Source organism: Hemibagrus wyckioides, linkage group LG14 (genome assembly GCF_019097595.1).
Source record: "Hemibagrus wyckioides isolate EC202008001 linkage group LG14, SWU_Hwy_1.0, whole genome shotgun sequence".
Taxonomy (NCBI): Eukaryota; Metazoa; Chordata; class Actinopteri; order Siluriformes; family Bagridae; genus Hemibagrus; species Hemibagrus wyckioides.
In genome coordinates, this window is record NC_080723.1 from 6,068,858 (window position 1) to 6,085,806 (window position 16,949).

General features: G+C 41.0%; 2 long non-coding RNA genes across 2 annotated transcripts in view; both read left to right on the forward strand.

Annotated features, from left to right (window-relative positions):
• Positions 1-1,145: 1,145 nt before the first annotated feature.
• LOC131365210 (uncharacterized) overlaps positions 1,146-16,949 on the forward strand; it is a 36,967-nt gene continuing 21,163 nt past the window's right edge. Inside the window, exons 1-2 of the long non-coding RNA XR_009206571.1 lie at positions 1,146-2,062; positions 7,104-10,966. This is a non-coding gene — a long non-coding RNA (uncharacterized LOC131365210). The remainder of the gene's footprint in view (positions 2,063-7,103; positions 10,967-16,949) is intronic.
• LOC131365211 (uncharacterized) lies at positions 11,446-16,103 on the forward strand. Its single transcript, XR_009206575.1, has 3 exons — positions 11,446-11,597; positions 11,684-11,855; positions 15,072-16,103. It is a non-coding gene; the product is annotated as an uncharacterized LOC131365211 (long non-coding RNA).

Consider the following 16,949-nt stretch of genomic DNA (forward strand, 5'->3'; position numbering starts at 1 on the left):
ACTGCCCCATATTCTTAATTAATGAACAAAGGAGTGCTGTTCTACAGAGCTGTTTTTATGTTCAAACTTTAGGTGACACTGTGTGGGATCCCTTCTTTGCAACCTTTGATTATGTAATTAACTATTAAAGAACTACTAAATAATTAGTTTGGGATGAACTTTTAGTCTTTACCATATATACTATGTGTGTGTGTGTGTGTTAATATATATTAATGCACAATTTCTAACACATTATTGCTCATTCACAGGGATTTGGAATATAAGACTGATAATAAACACACCCGATCAGTTTAAAAAACCTTAATATTGGGTGTTGCCCTCTTGTTTAATTTTCAATCGCCCCTCATAAGTATGGGCATAAAAATATTTTTCTAAAATCAGATCAACAATAGCAGTGCCTGCCATTTTGTGTCAAAAACAAGAACTGAACATTTAAAACTGAATACAAATAATAAAACAAATTTACACTTACAGCCCTCTGAACTCTGGACTTGTGCAGGCCAGTCAAGTTCCTATATTTTAATACTTTTACCAATCATGTTCTAGTTTTAAAATCTTACTAGGTCTGTTTATGATGAATTAGGACCTCATGTAGGGAGGAAATCTTCCCAGTTCACTCTTACAATAAATTAAAAACAATGTAGGAGTTCATATATTGAGAAAGATAAACCAATCCTTAAATTTAGCTGAACTGCACAGTCAGTTTTTTATATATTTGGAGATGTGTTGTATTGTCATAATCATATACTACATTGTATTATTGAACAATTGAATTAAAACCACATGAATTACCCTATTTATTGTGTCTATGTAGTTGTAGTGGATTTACAGATGTCATCAGCTGGACAAAGCATGGGGACATTTTTCTTTTGATTGTGGATAATGTTCTTGGGTTAGAATTTGACATTTAATTCAATTAAAGTTCAATTCAATTCAATTTTATTTGTCTAGCGCTTTTAACAAAGAGCATTGTCTCAAAGCAACTTTACATGAGAAACAACATAAGAAAACAACAAACATATAAACAGACAAAACAGACAAACAGTCCTAGATGTTATCCCAAGTGAGCAAGCCTGAGGTGACTGAGGCAACTGTGGCAAGGAAAAACTCCCTTAGATGGTATGAGGAAGAAACCTTGAGAGGAACCAGACTCAAAAGGGAACTCATCCTCATTTGGGTGACAATTGTGTGATGCCAATACAGCATGTGTAGAATATTATGTAAATCAATGAGGAGGTTGTTGTCTTCCACAGAGCTGCTTTGAATACCCCAATCCTCACAAAGCAGAACCCAGCTGGAGCTGGTCCATCTCCAGATGCCACTGGAGCCAGCACAGTCTCTGTATGCCTTGGGATGGGTAGAAGAAGGGAAACAATGGAACAGAATTAGCATAGCTGCTGTTCATAATATTAGCAGCACTAGATGATGATGTGCATTTAATCAGATGTACTGGAGCACAAGGTTATTGTCACACTGGACCCAGGAACAGAGACTGGAGAGCAGATGGTGAGTAATGTGATTGTGCTTTATTTTACAACAAAACTGTGCAAACAAAAGGCGAACCGAAACGTAACATAAATAGGCTTATCTGAACAACTTGACGAAAGCACAAAGAGTTATCCACACGAGGTGAGTTGGTGCGGGCGCAGCAGCTAGTAGTCCGTGGCACTTGGGTGTAAGGCATGAACGTAGCAGAAGTAACGTTAATACTAGCCACTGCTCTTGTGGTGAGAGGGTGATAAATAGAGTGAGCAATAATGAGTGTCTGGTGAAGGAGTCAGAACTCCGGTGATGGAGGGCGTGGTCGCGAGGTAGAGGTGGAAGCCCCCGTGACAGTTATGGGATGTGTTATGGGCTAAAGAGATAGGTCTTTAGTCTACGTTTAAACTGGGAGACTGTGTCTGAGCCCTGAACACTGTCAGGAAGATTATTCCAAAGTTTAGGAGCTAAACGCTCTTCCCCCTTTTGTGGACTTTTTTGTGATCTTAAAGAGCGTGGTGGATTGTAACGTGTTAGATGACTGGCTAGATACGTGGGAGCTGAACCATTTAGAGCCTTGAACGTAAGTAATGCTAGTTTATATTCAATTCTAAGTTTAACAGGTAACCAGTGCAGGGATGATAATATTGGGGTTATATGATCATATTTTCTTGACCTGGTAAGGACTCTAGCAGCTGCATTCTGGACTAACTGTAGCTTGTTTATTGAAGATGCAGGACAACCACCTAGTAATGCATTACAATAGTCCAGTCTGGAGGTCATGAATGCATGAACTAGTTTTTCTGCATCAGATACAGATAAAATGTTCCTAAGCTTGGCAATATTTCTAAGAAGGAAGAAGGCTGTTTTTGTAATATTGGAAATATGATTTTCAAAGGACAAGTTGCTGTCTAATATTATGCCCAGGTCTTTCACTGTTGAGCTAATAGTAACAGTACATCCTTCTAAATGCAAGCTGAATTGCGAGAGCTTCTGTGTACTAGTTTTTGGGCCAATAAGTAATATCTCTGTCTTATCAGAATTTAATAATAGAAAATTATCAGTCATCCAATCTCAGTCAATATCAGTCATCTTAATATCTTTAACACACTCAGTTAATCTAGACAAATTAGATATTTCATCTGGTTGTGATGAAATATATAACTAGGTATCATTGGCATAACAATGGAAACTAATCCCATGCCTTCTAATGATGTTACCCAATGGAAGCATGTATATCGAGAAAAGCAGAGGTCCTAAAACTGATCCTTGCGGGTCCCCGTATTTCACTGGCACTACACTGGACAGTTCTCCATTTAAATCTACAAAGTAGTATCGATCAGACAGGTAGGATCCAAACCATTTTAATGCCTGTCCCTGCATACCTGTGTGATTTTGTAAGCGATCTACGAGAATGTTATGATCTATAGTGTCGAATGCAGCACTAAGATCAAGCAGGACTAAAATGGAGATGCAGCCTTGGTCCAAAGCCACTTTTTCTAGTATTTTTGATATAAACGGAAGGTTTGAAATGGGTCTGTAATTTCATCAGGGTCTAGTTTCGGTTTCTTAAGAAGAGGCTTAATAACTGCTAACTTGAGAGATATGGACATCACCTAGATATAACGAGGAGTTAATAATATTCAGAAGAGGCTTCCAACGGCATGTATCACTTCTTTCAGCAATCTAGTTGGAATTGGATCTAACAAACACGTTGGTTTAGCCGTGGTGATAAGTTTAAATAGCTCTTCCTGCCCTGTACTGGTAAAGCATTGTAGCTTTAAATGTGGAGCTTTAGGCTGGTCTAGATCACCAGATGCTGTCAAAGGTTGAACATCCAATATTTTGTTCCTAATACTATCAATTTTTTCAGTGAAGAAATTCATAAAGTCTTCACTATTAAACTGTGCTGAAATACTCTCTCCAGAAATCTGATGTTTTGTTAGTCTAGCCACTGTACTTAATAAGAATCTGGGATTGTTTTGGTTGATTTCTATCAGTTTGCTCAGATGCTCAGCCCTAGCAGCTTTTAGACCCTGTCTATAGTTGGATAAACTGTCTTTAAACGCAATTCTAAAAACTTCTAATTTAGTTTTTCTCCACTTTGGCTCGAGGTTACGGGTTGCTCTCTTGAGGGCGTGGGTATGACTATTATACCGTGGTGCAGGTGTTTTATCTCTGACCTTTTTTAGTTGGATGGGGGCAACAGTGTCTAGAGTGCTGGTGAAAATAGTGCCTATGCTGTTGGTTACTTCATCTAGATCATCTGCATTTAGGGGTCTAGTAAGAAGTTGAGACAGATCTGGCAGATTGCTTGTAAATCTGTCTTTAGTGGTCAGAGTTATAGTTCTACCAAGTTTATAACATGGAGAGACGTGTCTAATACACTATATTGCTAAAAGTATTCGCTCACCCATCCAAATAATCAGAATCAGGTGTTCCAATCACTTCCATGGACACAGGTGTATAAAATCAAGCACCTAGGCATGCAGACTGTTTTTACAAACATTTGTGAAAGAATGGGTCGCTCTCAGGAGCTCAGTGAATTCCAGCGTGGAACTGTGATAGGATGCCACCTGTGCAACAAATCCAGTCGTGAAATTTCTTCGCACCTAAATATTCCACAGTCAACTGTCAGCTGTATTATAAGAACGTGGAAGTGTTTGGGAACGACAGCAACTCAGCCACGAAGTGGTAGGCCACGTAAACTGACGGAGCGGGGTCAGCGGATGCTGAGGCGCATAGTGCGAAGAGGTCGCCAACTTTCTGCAGAGTCAATCGCTACAGACCTCCAAACTTCATGTGGCCTTCAGATTAGCTCAAGAACAGTGCGCAGAGAGCTTCATGGAATGGGTTTCCATGGCCGAGCAGCTGCATCTAAGCCATACATCACCAAGTGCAATGCAAAGCGTCGGATGCAGTGGTGTAAAGCACGCCGCCACTGGACTCTAGAGCAGTGGAGACGCGTTCTCTGGAGTGACGAATCGCGATTCTCCATCTGGCAATCTGATGGACGAGTCTGGGTTTGGCGGTTGCCAGGAGAACGGTACTTGTCTGACTGCATTGTGCCAAGTGTAAAGTTTGGTGGAGGGGGAATTATGGTGTGGGGTTGTTTTTCAGGAGCTGGGCTTGGCCCCTTAGTTCCAGTGAAAGGAACTCTGAATGCTTCAGCATACCAAGACATTTTGGACAATTCCATGCTCCCAACTTTGTGGGAACAGTTTGGAGCTGGCCCCTTCCTCTTCCAACATGACTGTGCACCAGTGCACAAACCAAGGTCCGTAAAGACATGGATGACAGAGTCTGGTGTGGATGAACTTGACTGGCCTGCACAGAGTCCTGACCTCAACCCGATAGAACACCTTTGGGATGAATTACAGCGGAGACTGAGAGCCAGGCCTTCTCGTCCAACATCAGTGTGTGACCTCACAAATGCGCTTCTGGAAGAATGGTCAAAAATTCCCATAAACACACTCCTAAACCTTGTGGACAGCCTTCCCAGAAGAGTTGAAGCTGTTATAGCTGCAAAGGGTGGACTGACGTCATATTGAACCCTATGGATTAGGAATGGGATGTCACTTAAGTTCATATGCGACTCAAGGCAGGTGAGCGAATACTTTTGGCAATATAGTGTATGTTCTACAGGTAGAGTGTACACTAAGGTGATGGTTTGTGATGTCATCGCTTTGAGGTAGAACGGTTATATCAGTAACATCAGTCCCATGTGATATAACTAAGTCTAGTGTTAAACCCCAAAGGAATTTAGTAAATCTATAAATGCGAGTCCTAACACATCGTTAGCATCATCTACATGAATGTTAAAGTCTCCTACAATCTACGGTCAAAATGAATCAATAGGTCTGAGTGTAAATGTGCAAACTCTAAGAAAATCGACATAGGGCCCCTATACACGGTGGCCATAGCAAGAGATAGCAGAGATTTTCTATGTATATCAGCACTTCAAATTAGGGGCGATGTGGTGTGAACCTTCTCCACCAGGCTCCTGAAGTCCTTCTTCAGGATCTCCGTCTGCCTCAGCCTGATGTCGTTCGTGCCAGCATGGAGGACCACAGCTCCGATGTTCTTGTTGAGGATCGCGGGTATCTGTGCAGCGACATCAAGAACATGAACACCAGGAAAACAACCGAGAGGTCCTCGGCTGGGGCTTGGCTCGTGTCTTCCGCTGCTGCTGCATCCAGGCTCCGTGGTACCCTGGCACCGGAGTGAACGAAACCTGGGCGGGCTGTGTCCTAGGTGCACTGGGCCTGGGCAGAGAAACACGCGGAGTTGAGGTTGTGGGAGTGTTCATATCATGCCGCGGATTTACCTGGGACAGGTGAGCATCAGTCTGAGATGATTCCAGCGCGGCTCTCCGCTGTCGCAGCTGGGCCTGCTTCACCTGTAGGTCGCGAATCTGCTTCTCCACGGCCTCCAGCTCCCCATGCAGCTCGAAGGAATCCTCACCTGCACTCAAAGGCAAACCCACAATTGACATAGTTTTAAAAAGCAGTAGAATAACAGAGATAATTGGTGAAAAACGTAAACAAACTTGTGATAGCCGGGCTAACGGGTTAGCGTGCTAATGGGCTAACCGGCTATAAGCGGGTGTTCAGGAAAACAAATAAAACTAGTGATATAAAAAGACTTTGGAATGAGAATATTATGTGATACTGAAGATATTATAAAAAGTTATCATATGGGACTGGATCTAGGATAGAAATCTAGAAAACTTGACGGAGCTCAGAAAAAAACAACAACTGGTTGTTATTACTTTTTTTCAGCTTTCTGAAAAACAGTTAAAAAAACATTCCTAATAACAATAAATGTTTGCAATTAAGGAAATGATTGTGCCCCTTAAAATACTAACACTGTGGACTTTTATTTATATTGGCTATTAATGTATTTTAGAATTTACTGGAGACTCACAGTAGTAAATTCTACTTCCAGAGCAACCAGAGCAAGCTGGGGCTTCCAGAGCAAGCTGGGGATCAATAGTCTGTTTCGGGACATCAGAAACATTCCTGCTGTCAAAATGAGTCATGTTCTAACTCCTGTGTAGTTAGTTGACTTAACTTATTTAATTATATGCAAAATATGGCTTCTCAGTACCTACTGTTAGAAATATTGTCTTTTTTTTTACATAGATAAGAATAATACAGCACAAGACACAGACCATAACAATATCCGTAAGTGATAAATTATTATAAAATACTAACAAAGTATAGAAATCTATCAACAAAAAATACCAATATTTATATTATTAAATATATATGTTAAAGCACACACCTAAATAAACATAAATAATGATAAAACAAAGAATACATTTAAATCAAGTGAAGAAGCTTTTATTGTCCTTTTGATCACATATAGGTGATGCAGTATACAGTGAAATGAGACCACGTTTCTCCAGGACCCTGGTGCTACATAAAGAACATAACAACATAAAGATTTAAAAGATTGAATGACTACTGATAATTTTCTATTATTAAATTCTGATAAGACAGAGATATTACTTATTGGTCCAAAGACCAGCACACAGAAGCTCTCACAGTTCAGCTCATATTATGAACAACAGCTACGCTAATTACTTTCCACTTGTTTCCCTTCTTCTACCACCCATCCAGAGGCATACAGAGATTGTGGCAGATCCAGTGGCATCCAGAGATGGACCAGCTCCAGCCGGGTTTGGCTTTGTGAGGACTGGGGTATTCAAAGCAACGCTGCCAACCCGATGTGGATGACAACAATCTCTTTATTCATTTACACAACACTGTACACATGCTGTATCTGCATCACACAATTGACTATACATGAATGCAGGAAGGACATTGTTCATATCACACTCTCCTGTGTCACCCAAATGAGGATGGGTTCCCTTTTGAGTCTGGTTCCTCTCAAGGTTTCTTCCTCATACCATCTAAGGGAGTTTTTCCTTGCCTCAGGCTTGCTATCTATAACTAACTATCCATAACAATTCTCTTACTGTTACTCAGAAAACAGGACCCAGGTTTAACTCATTCGAAGTGCTTGTCCTTAATATAGCACTCACAGACATGCATAATAAATCCCTGCTATCTCTTGCTCTGGCCACCGTGTATAGACCCCCGGGGCCCTAAGTTCTCCTAGCAGCTATAACAGCTTCAACTCTTCTAGCAAGGCTTTCCACAAGTTTTAGGAGTGTATTTATGGAATCTTTCAACATTGCTCTAGAAGCACATTTGTGAGGTCAGGCACTGATGTTAGATGAGAAGGCCTGGCTTGCAGTCTCTGCTCTAATTCATCACTCCAGAGAATACGTCTCCACTGAGAAATGTACCGAGACATTCTTTATAAAAAAATCTGCTGCCATCTACCAGGACCATCAACATGAAACCAGGGTGGACATTTCAGCAAGATGGTGATCCCAAACACAAAGCCAAGGAGATAGAAATTAAAATTTTTTCTTCAGAGAAAGAAATTAAAGCTGCTAGAATGGCTCAGCCAATCACCTGACTTGAATCCAATTGAAAATCTATGGTCAGAGTTCATAGAAGATGCCCACTGACCCTTCAAGCTTTCAAGACTGTTTGTGTGAAACAATGGGCCAAAATCACACCTGAGCAATACATGCAACTACTTTCTCCATACAAGAGGCATCTTGAAGCTGTCTTCAGTTCACACAGGTGTGTGTGTGTGTGTGTGAATAATAAAACCTTGCATAAATGATATGGAGAAAGAGATTAAGATAAAGTGTGCACTACCTTATCCAAACACAATAATACAGTAGAATATGAACATCATTTATGGTACGAAGAAGAGATCGACAATACGATAATACAGTGTGTTTCACCATACAATGAAGTTCTTACTCTGAATCATCAAGCAGCCTAACACGTAAGTTAAGGACATTAAAAAAAATATTGATATTTTATCGATATGAATAATTTCTGCTTAACTAAATGATGTTAACGCTGTGTACAGGATGGTCAGTGACAGTTTGTATATATGACGTTACACACCGTTCGGTCTGCGGCGAAATGCGAGTGATCATGTGCCAATCAGCTACGTACGCAACACACATACACACACACACGTTACAGAATGGCACGAAGGCAGAAAGGAAATGTAACGTGGTGCGGTGCTACTTCTCAACAGCGGGAAAAAATGCACAATGCAATCAATATTTGTGATGATAAAAAAGTCACACACAGCAACAATACAAGCAACCTTTTTCAACACTTACAGACAACACACACACACTGAAACTTGCTGCCCAGTCTCCCTTTGCCCCGTCTCCCTCTGCCCGACAAAAGACGTTACAGGAGAGTTTTAAGGGAGGTACAAAGAACACAGTAATTAATTGACTTATTAACTGTTCTCTCTCTCTCTCTCTCGTTACCATTAGGTAAATAAGAATAAATATGAAAGTGTGTGTGTGTTTGCTCATGCGTGCACTTCTGCATGTATAGGGGATGTACTAGTATTCCTTACGTTACAGAGACCAAAAACGTCCCCACAAATTCTGGCCTTCTGGAGATAGAATATACAGTTTGCACAGTATAATAATAATTGTGTTTGGAATGTCCCCTTAATGTTAGGCATACCAGTATGCGTGTATATGAATATTTATACTATGTGTGTGTGTATATTTTGTGTAAGTTGTTATTAATGGCCAGTATGCCTTTGTAATTTGCATTTACATGTAATGATCTCTTTTGTAAAAATGAACATTATTTTGAAAAATCACATTCACATTTCAAATAATCAGTGGTATCGGTGGCGTTAAAATTGTAAGAAAAACAAGATAAAAAATCTGTATCGTATCACGTTAAAAAATGGTGGTATCACTCATCCCTAGTGACGATTGTCTTTGCTGATTAATTGTTCTTATTGTTGATTATTAAATTGGAAAATAATAAAACCTTGCTTAAATGATGTATAGAAGGAGATTAAGATAAAGTGTACAAAAATAAAAGGGGGTCTCGTTCATTAAATCCCCCCCATGCCAAGCTATAGCCAAGCTATTTGGTTGCTAATAGTCTATAGGTAGTAGCTTATAGCCAAGCTATTTGGTTGCTCATAGCCTATAGCTAATAGGTTGGCATGGGTGCTTGTGTGGCGTGGTCACTTGCCCATTACAGGAGAGGCCACTTTGCGCTACCAGACACGAGCACAATAATACAGAAGAACATCAACTGTATTTATGGTACGAAGAAGAGATCGACAATACGATCACGGTAGGTTTAAAAAAATACACACTATTTTTAAAATACACTTTTTCCCCATCCTTTAAACATTTATACACAGACTACTAGACATGGCGAGGACTAGTATTTCATTATTTTCTAAATGAACGAATTTGAAATGGCATTTTTGAACGTATTTGTATCTTCCCTTGTGGGCGTGTCCCACTGCACCTACGGCTCTTCTACAAGGCTTGTTGACTGCGCGCTCTTCTCAGCTTTCTGTGTTCAGCAATGCGCTTTGTACATTTTAGCAGTCACTGACAGTGTGAGCTTGCATGCATGGCAATTCCCATTGTCCAAGCAAACGGTTTCTTATCGTCTCCTGTGTAATGAGTGGGAGTATCCATCGACTTCTGAGGCTTTTGCTTTGAAAGGAGCCGTGTGTGCCTTTCTTTAGCTAGTGTAGAGAATTGTTATGTGCACCTACTGATTTTTCTTCTTGTCGGCGAGTTTAAAGCAATTTTACTCGCACCCACAGGATAGGGGTAAGTTTCTCACGTTACGCTGCTCCAAGTGTTATGACTGCTCAGAGGCCAGCTTTGACCTAGGGCCTGTGGCTCGGCAGTAAAGATAAGATTTTTTTCTGGATTTATTGACTTATTTCCACGGAACTATTGTAATCCGGTCCTTAATGCTGGCGCCAAGCGCATATTTAGTGTTTCCAACTTGTCAGGACTTGGACACGATCCGTTCTACTTTCCGGGTTGTTTCAGTCGAGTTGAGTGACGGTTGAATTGTCCAATCCGCAGAGGGATTGCGTACGGCACCCCAGCCTATCAGCTGTAAGTAGGGGTGGAACCTGTCGTAGCTTAGTAGGTAGCGTGTTGGTTTTTGGAGCTCAGGCCCTTAGAGACTGCGGTTCGAAGCCCGTGCGGACCTCAGGCAGAGTGAACACTACGTGCTTGTTCAAAGTAGAGTAAAAGCGGGTGATGGATGTGCTAATAGCTAAAATCTCCATGAGCTGTTTCTTTTCTGTTAATATTTCCATTAAATTGTGGCCGCCCCCTCACCTGCTTATTTAAGGCTTCGGTGCCTTTTTGTACCATTGCAAATGAATAAACGGCATATTTTATGCGCTAATCACGTTAGCATTAGCAGCTAATGCTAATCGCTAGCTTGGTCTGTGCCATTACTAAGCCTTGGATTGGCACAAGTAAGTGATGTTGAGATTGAAAAAGAATGGTTTTTGAATTAAAGTGAATTAACTACAACTTGTTGTAAGCCGTCTGAAATATTGGGCTACTTTTCCTGCCGAAAGCCTGGTGAGTGTATAGCATGTTGACTTTTAGCTCGTAGCTTGTAGCTGTGGCTAATATGGTAAGATGAAATGACAGCGTACTTAATATTGTTGTCTAGATACTTTTCATAGAAACCAGTCGTGGGTTTGTGAGAATGATGTCTAATGTTTACCTGCTTTGGTGTCTTTTTGTATCATTGCAAATGAATAAATGGGATGTTTTATGTGCCAATCGCGTTAGCGCTGGCAGCTAATGCTAATCGCTAGCTTGGTCTGTGCCATTACTAAGCCTAGAATTGGCACAAGTAAGTGATGAGATTGAAAAAGAAATGGTTTTGATATAAATCCTGTTATTTCCTGGTTAAAAGCCTTTTCTGGTTAACAGGACACAATTACTGTAAAAAAAAATGTAGAAATTCATAGTAATGTTCTAGTTAAAGATGTTCAAAAGGTTAAAAGTGGATGTTAAATAATTCACTTCAACTTGAATATGGTTATGGTAAGAGTTCATGTTACCTGATTCATGTTTCTATGTTAAAAAGCTCATTGTACTTTGTTTTATCTCATCAAGAAGACGACGAAGACCTTTTCTCTGCATTGAAATGACGTAATCCTCAAGGAACCACCTGTGATGGACTTCATTTGAGCTTTCCCAGGTATGTTGAACATTTGAAGTTGTGTTCTCCAATATAAGGTGTTTGTGGCAAAGTTTTAAATCTCTCTCTCTCTCTCTCTCTTTCAGATGGAGGAGGAATTTCCTCCTTGTCATCCTGCATTTTGCCCGAAGAGAAGCTGTGATCAGAGGCCTCATTTTCTACCTTGGTGAGGAGACAGAGGAGTTCATCAAGGACTACCGAGTACAGAATACACCTCTGACATTGCTCTAAGTCAGTGCCCTGCCTGTACAAGACAAGGTAGTGCAATCTAAGACAGCTGATGGCTTAGTGTTATGGTGTTTCTACATGAGCTTTCATCAAATTGAAGGCACGCTTCAAAACTTCAAGTCATAACTACAGATAAGCCATTATAGTGTTTGGAAAATGAATACAGTACAGTAAAAAACGAAAAGACTTGCAACAAATGGAGATGAGCAAAGTAAGCACTATTTGTATATACACTTTATGGCCAAAAGTTTTGGGACACTACTCTGAAGGCCACACAACATTTGGAGGTCTGTAGCTATTGACTCTGCAGAAAGTCGTCGACTTCTGCGCACCGTGTGCTGACCCTGATCTGTGATTTTACGTGGACTACCACTTCGTGGACCAAGTTGCTGTTGTTCCCAATTACTTCCACTTTGTTATATTACCACTAACTGTTGATCGTGGAATATTTAGTAGTGAGGAACTTTCATTTATTGCACAGGTGGCAGCCTATCACAGTACCATGCTTTAATTCACTGATCTCCTGAGAGCGACGCATTCTTTCACAAATGTTTGTAGAAGCAGTCTGCATGCCTAGCTTCTGGATTTTATACAACTGTGGCAATGGAAGTGATTGGAACACCTGAATTCAATGATTTGGAGTGGTGTCCCAAAACTTTTGCATAGGCATTATGTTCACCAGCACACCAGACACTGTTGCCCCCATCCGACTAAAAAAGGTCAGAGTTAAAACACCTGCACCACAGTATAACAGTCGTACTCACGCCCTCAAGAGAGCAACCCGTAACCTCGAGCCAAAGTGGAGAACAACTAAATTTGAAGTTTTTAGAATTGCGTTTAAAGACAGTTTGTCCAGCTATAGACAGGCTCTAAAAGCTGCTAGGGCAGAGCATCTGAGCAAACTGATTGAAATAAACCAGAACAATCCTTACAAACAAACTTATTTAGTATAGTGGCTAGACTAACAAAACATCAGATTCCTGGAGAGAGTATTCCATCACAGTTTAGTAGTGAGGACTTTACAATGCTTTACCAGTACAGGGCAGGAAGAGCTATTTAAACTTATCACCACGGCTAAATCAACAACGTGTTTGTTAGATCCAATTCCAACTAGATTGCCGAAAGGAGTGATACATGCAGCTGGAGAGCCTCTTCTCAATATTATTAACTCCTCGTTATATCAAGGTCATGTCCCAAAACCTCTCAAGTTAGCAGTTATTAAGCCTCTTCTTAAGAAACCTAAACTAGACCCTAACGAAGGATCAAATTACAGGCCGGTTTCAAACCTTTCGTTTATATCAAAAATATTAGAAAAGGTGGTGTCAGCTCAAGTATGCTCCTTCCTACAGGAAAACAATATCCTTGAAGAATTTCAGTCAGGTTTCAGGCCCCATCATAGTACAGAAACTGCACTAGTTAAAATCACAAATGACTTTTTTTTAGCTTCAGACCAAGGCTGCATCTCCATTTTAGTCCTGCTTGATCTTAGTGCTGCATTTCACACTATAGATCATAACATTCTCGTAGACCGCTTACAAAATCACACAGGTATGCAGGGACAGGCATTAAAATGATTTAGATCCTACCTGTCTGATCCATACCATTTTGTAGATTCAAATGGAGAACTGTCCAATGTAGTGCAGTGAAATACGGGATCCCACAAGGGTCAGTTTTAGGACCTCTACTTTTCTCAGTTTACATGCTTCCCCTGGGTAATATCATTAGAAGGCATCGGATTAGTTTCCATTGTTATGCCAATGATACCTAGTTATATACACTATATTGCCAAAAGTATTCGCTCACCCATCCAAATAATCAGAATAAGGTGTTCCAATCATTTCCATGGCCACAGGTGTATAAAATCAAGCACCTAGGCATGCAGACTGTTTTTACAAACATTTGTGAAAGAATGGGTCGCTCTCAGGAGCTCAGTGAATTCCAGCGTGGAACTGTGATAGGATGCCACCTGTGCAACAAATCCAGTCGTGAAATTTCCTCGCTCCTAAATATTCCACAGTCAACTGTCAGCTGTATTATAAGAACGTGGAAGTGTTTGGGAACGACAGCAACTCAGCCACGAAGTGGTAGGCCACGTAAACTGACGGAGCGGGGTCAGCGGATGCTGAGGTGCATAGTGCGAAGAGGTCGCCAACTTTCTGCAGAGTCAATCGCTACAGACCTCCAAACTTCATGTGGCCTTCAGATTAGCTCAAGAACAGTGCGCAGAGAGCTTCATGGAATGGGTTTCCATGGCCGAGCAGCTGCATCCAAGCCATACATCACCAAGTGCAATGCAAAGCGTCGGATGCAGTGGTGTAAGGCACGCCGCCACTGGACTCTAGAGCAGTGGAGACGCATTCTCTGGAGTGACGAATCGTGCTTCTCCATCTGGCAATCTGATGGACGAGTCTGGGTTTGGCGGTTGCCAGGAGAACGGTACTTGTCTGACTGCATTGTGCCAAGTGTAAAGTTTGGTGGAGGGGGGATTATGGTGTGGGGTTGTTTTTCAGGAGCTGGGCTTGGCCCCTTAGTTCCAGTGAAAGGAACTCTGAATGCTTCAGCATACCAAGACATTTTGGACAATTCCATGCTCCCAACTTTGTGGGAACAGTTTGGAGCTGGCCCCTTCCTCTTCCAACATGACTGTGCACCAGTGCACAAAGCAAGGTCCATAAAGACATGGATGACAGAGTCTGGTGTGGATGAACTTGACTGGCCTGCACAGAGTCCTGACCTCAACCCGATAGAAAAACTTTTAGGATGAATTAGAGCGGAGACTGAGAGCCAGGCCTTCTCGTCCAACATCAGTGTGTGACCTCATAAATGTGCTTCTGGAAGAATGGTCAAAAATTCCCATAAACACACTCCTAAACCTTGGGGCCAGCCTTCCCAGAAGAGTTGAAGCTGTTATAGCTGCAAAGGGTGGACCGACGTCATATTGAACCCTATGGATTAGGAATGGGATGTCACTTAATTTCATATGCGAGTCAAGGCAGGTGAGCGAATACTTTTGGCAATATAGTGTATCTCAAATATCTAATTTGTCTAGATTAACTGAGTGTGTTAAAGATATAAAAGATTGGATGACTACTGTTAATTTTCTATTATTAAATTCTGATAGGACAGAGATATTACTTATTGGTCCAAAAACCAGCACACAGAAGCTCTCACAATTCAGCTCATATTATGAACAACAGCTACGCTAATTACTTTCCACTTGTTTCCCTTCTTCTACCACCCATCCAGAGGCATACAGAGATTGTGGCAGATCCAGTGGCATCCAGAGATGGACCAGCTCCAGCCGGGTTTGGCTTTGTGAGGACTGGGGTATTCAAAGCAACGCTGCCAACCATATGTGGACGACAACAATCTCTTTATTCATTTACACAACACTGTACACATGCTGTATCTGCATCACACAATTGACTATACATGAATGTATGCAAATGAGGATGGGTTCCCTTTTGAGTCTGGTTCCTCTCAAGGTTTCTTTCTCATACCATCTAAGGGAGTTTTTCCTTCCCTCAGGCTTGCTCACTTGGGATAACATCTAGGACTGTTTGTCTGTTTCTTGTTTCTTATGTAAAGCTGCTTTGAGGCAATGCTCTTTGTTAAAAGCACTATACAAATAAAATTGAATTGAATAAGAGTCTTGATGCACTCTGCCTTACTGAAACCTGGCTTAGACCAAATGACCACATTGGTCTGAATGAGTCTACTCCGTCAGGATATTCCGATAAGCATGAGCCCCGTCAGACTGGTGGTGGAGGTGGTGTTGCAACTATCTATAACAATTCTCTTACTGTTACTCAGAAAACAGGACCCAGGTTTAACTCTGAAGTGCTTGTCCTTAATGTAGCACTCACAGACATGCATAATAAATCCCTGCTATCTTTTGCTCTGGCCACCGTGTATAGACCCCCGGGGCCCTACGCTGATTTTCTTCAAGAGTTTGCACACTTACTCTCAGACCTATTGATTCATTTTGACAAAGTGTTGATTGTAGGTGACTTGAACATTCATGTAGACGATGCCAATGATGCTTTAGGACTCTGGTTCTGGATTTACCAAATTCCTTTGGGGTTAAACAAAACATCACTAGACCAACTCATCGTTTTAATCATATGCTAGATTTAATTATATGACATGGAACATGTGAGGACATAAAAAGTACATAAAAAAAGAAACATACAAGGTGTGAATTAAAAATTTAGAATTACACAATCTGAAACACACTAATAACTGCTTTATTGTGGATTTATTCTGTGCTGAACTTGTTGGGGAACAGTTAATGATGTGTGTTGGGCGCTGAATGTGTGCTTTTATCTTGAGTTATTATGACTTGGTCACAATCCTAATTAATTGGTGTTATCTTGAGTTTTATGTAGAACTGCTTTATCCTCCATGCAACGAAATCCATATTTCCACGTGTTCTATCTACACTGGGCAGGTATGTTATAGAAAATCTTGTAGTGTGTGTAATGGATTTGTCGTTTTATTACTGTGGACTTGCATGTGTTCCCCACTAGGTGGGGATGTTTTCCCTTAACGTGCCTAACCCTAGACACGCTTCAAAACTTTTGTGTTTGGAAAATTAATAGAGTACAGTAAAGCGAATAACAAGTGGAGATTCAACAAGTGCAACACGTGGACATGAGCAAGGTAAGCACTATTTGTATATACACTTTATGGCCAAAAGTTTTGGGACGCCTGCCTTTACGTGCACATCAACTTGAATGACATCCCATTCTTAAGCCGTACGGTCTAATGTGGAGTTCTCCTTGCAGCTATAACAGCTTTAACTCTTCTAGCAAGGCTTTCCACAAGTTTTAGGAGTGTATTTATGGAATCTTTCAACATTGCTCTAGAAGCACATTTGTGAGGTCAGGCACTGATGTTAGATAAGTAGGCCTGGCTCACAGTCTCTGCTCTAATTCATCACTCCAGAGAATACGTCTCCACTGAGAAATGTACCGAGACATTCTTTATGAAAAAAAAAATCTGCTGCCATCTACCAGGACCATGAACATGAAACCAGGGTGGACATTTCAGTAAGACGGTGATCCCAAACACAAAGCCAAGGAGATAGAAATTACATTTCTTTCTTCAGAGAAAGAAATTAAA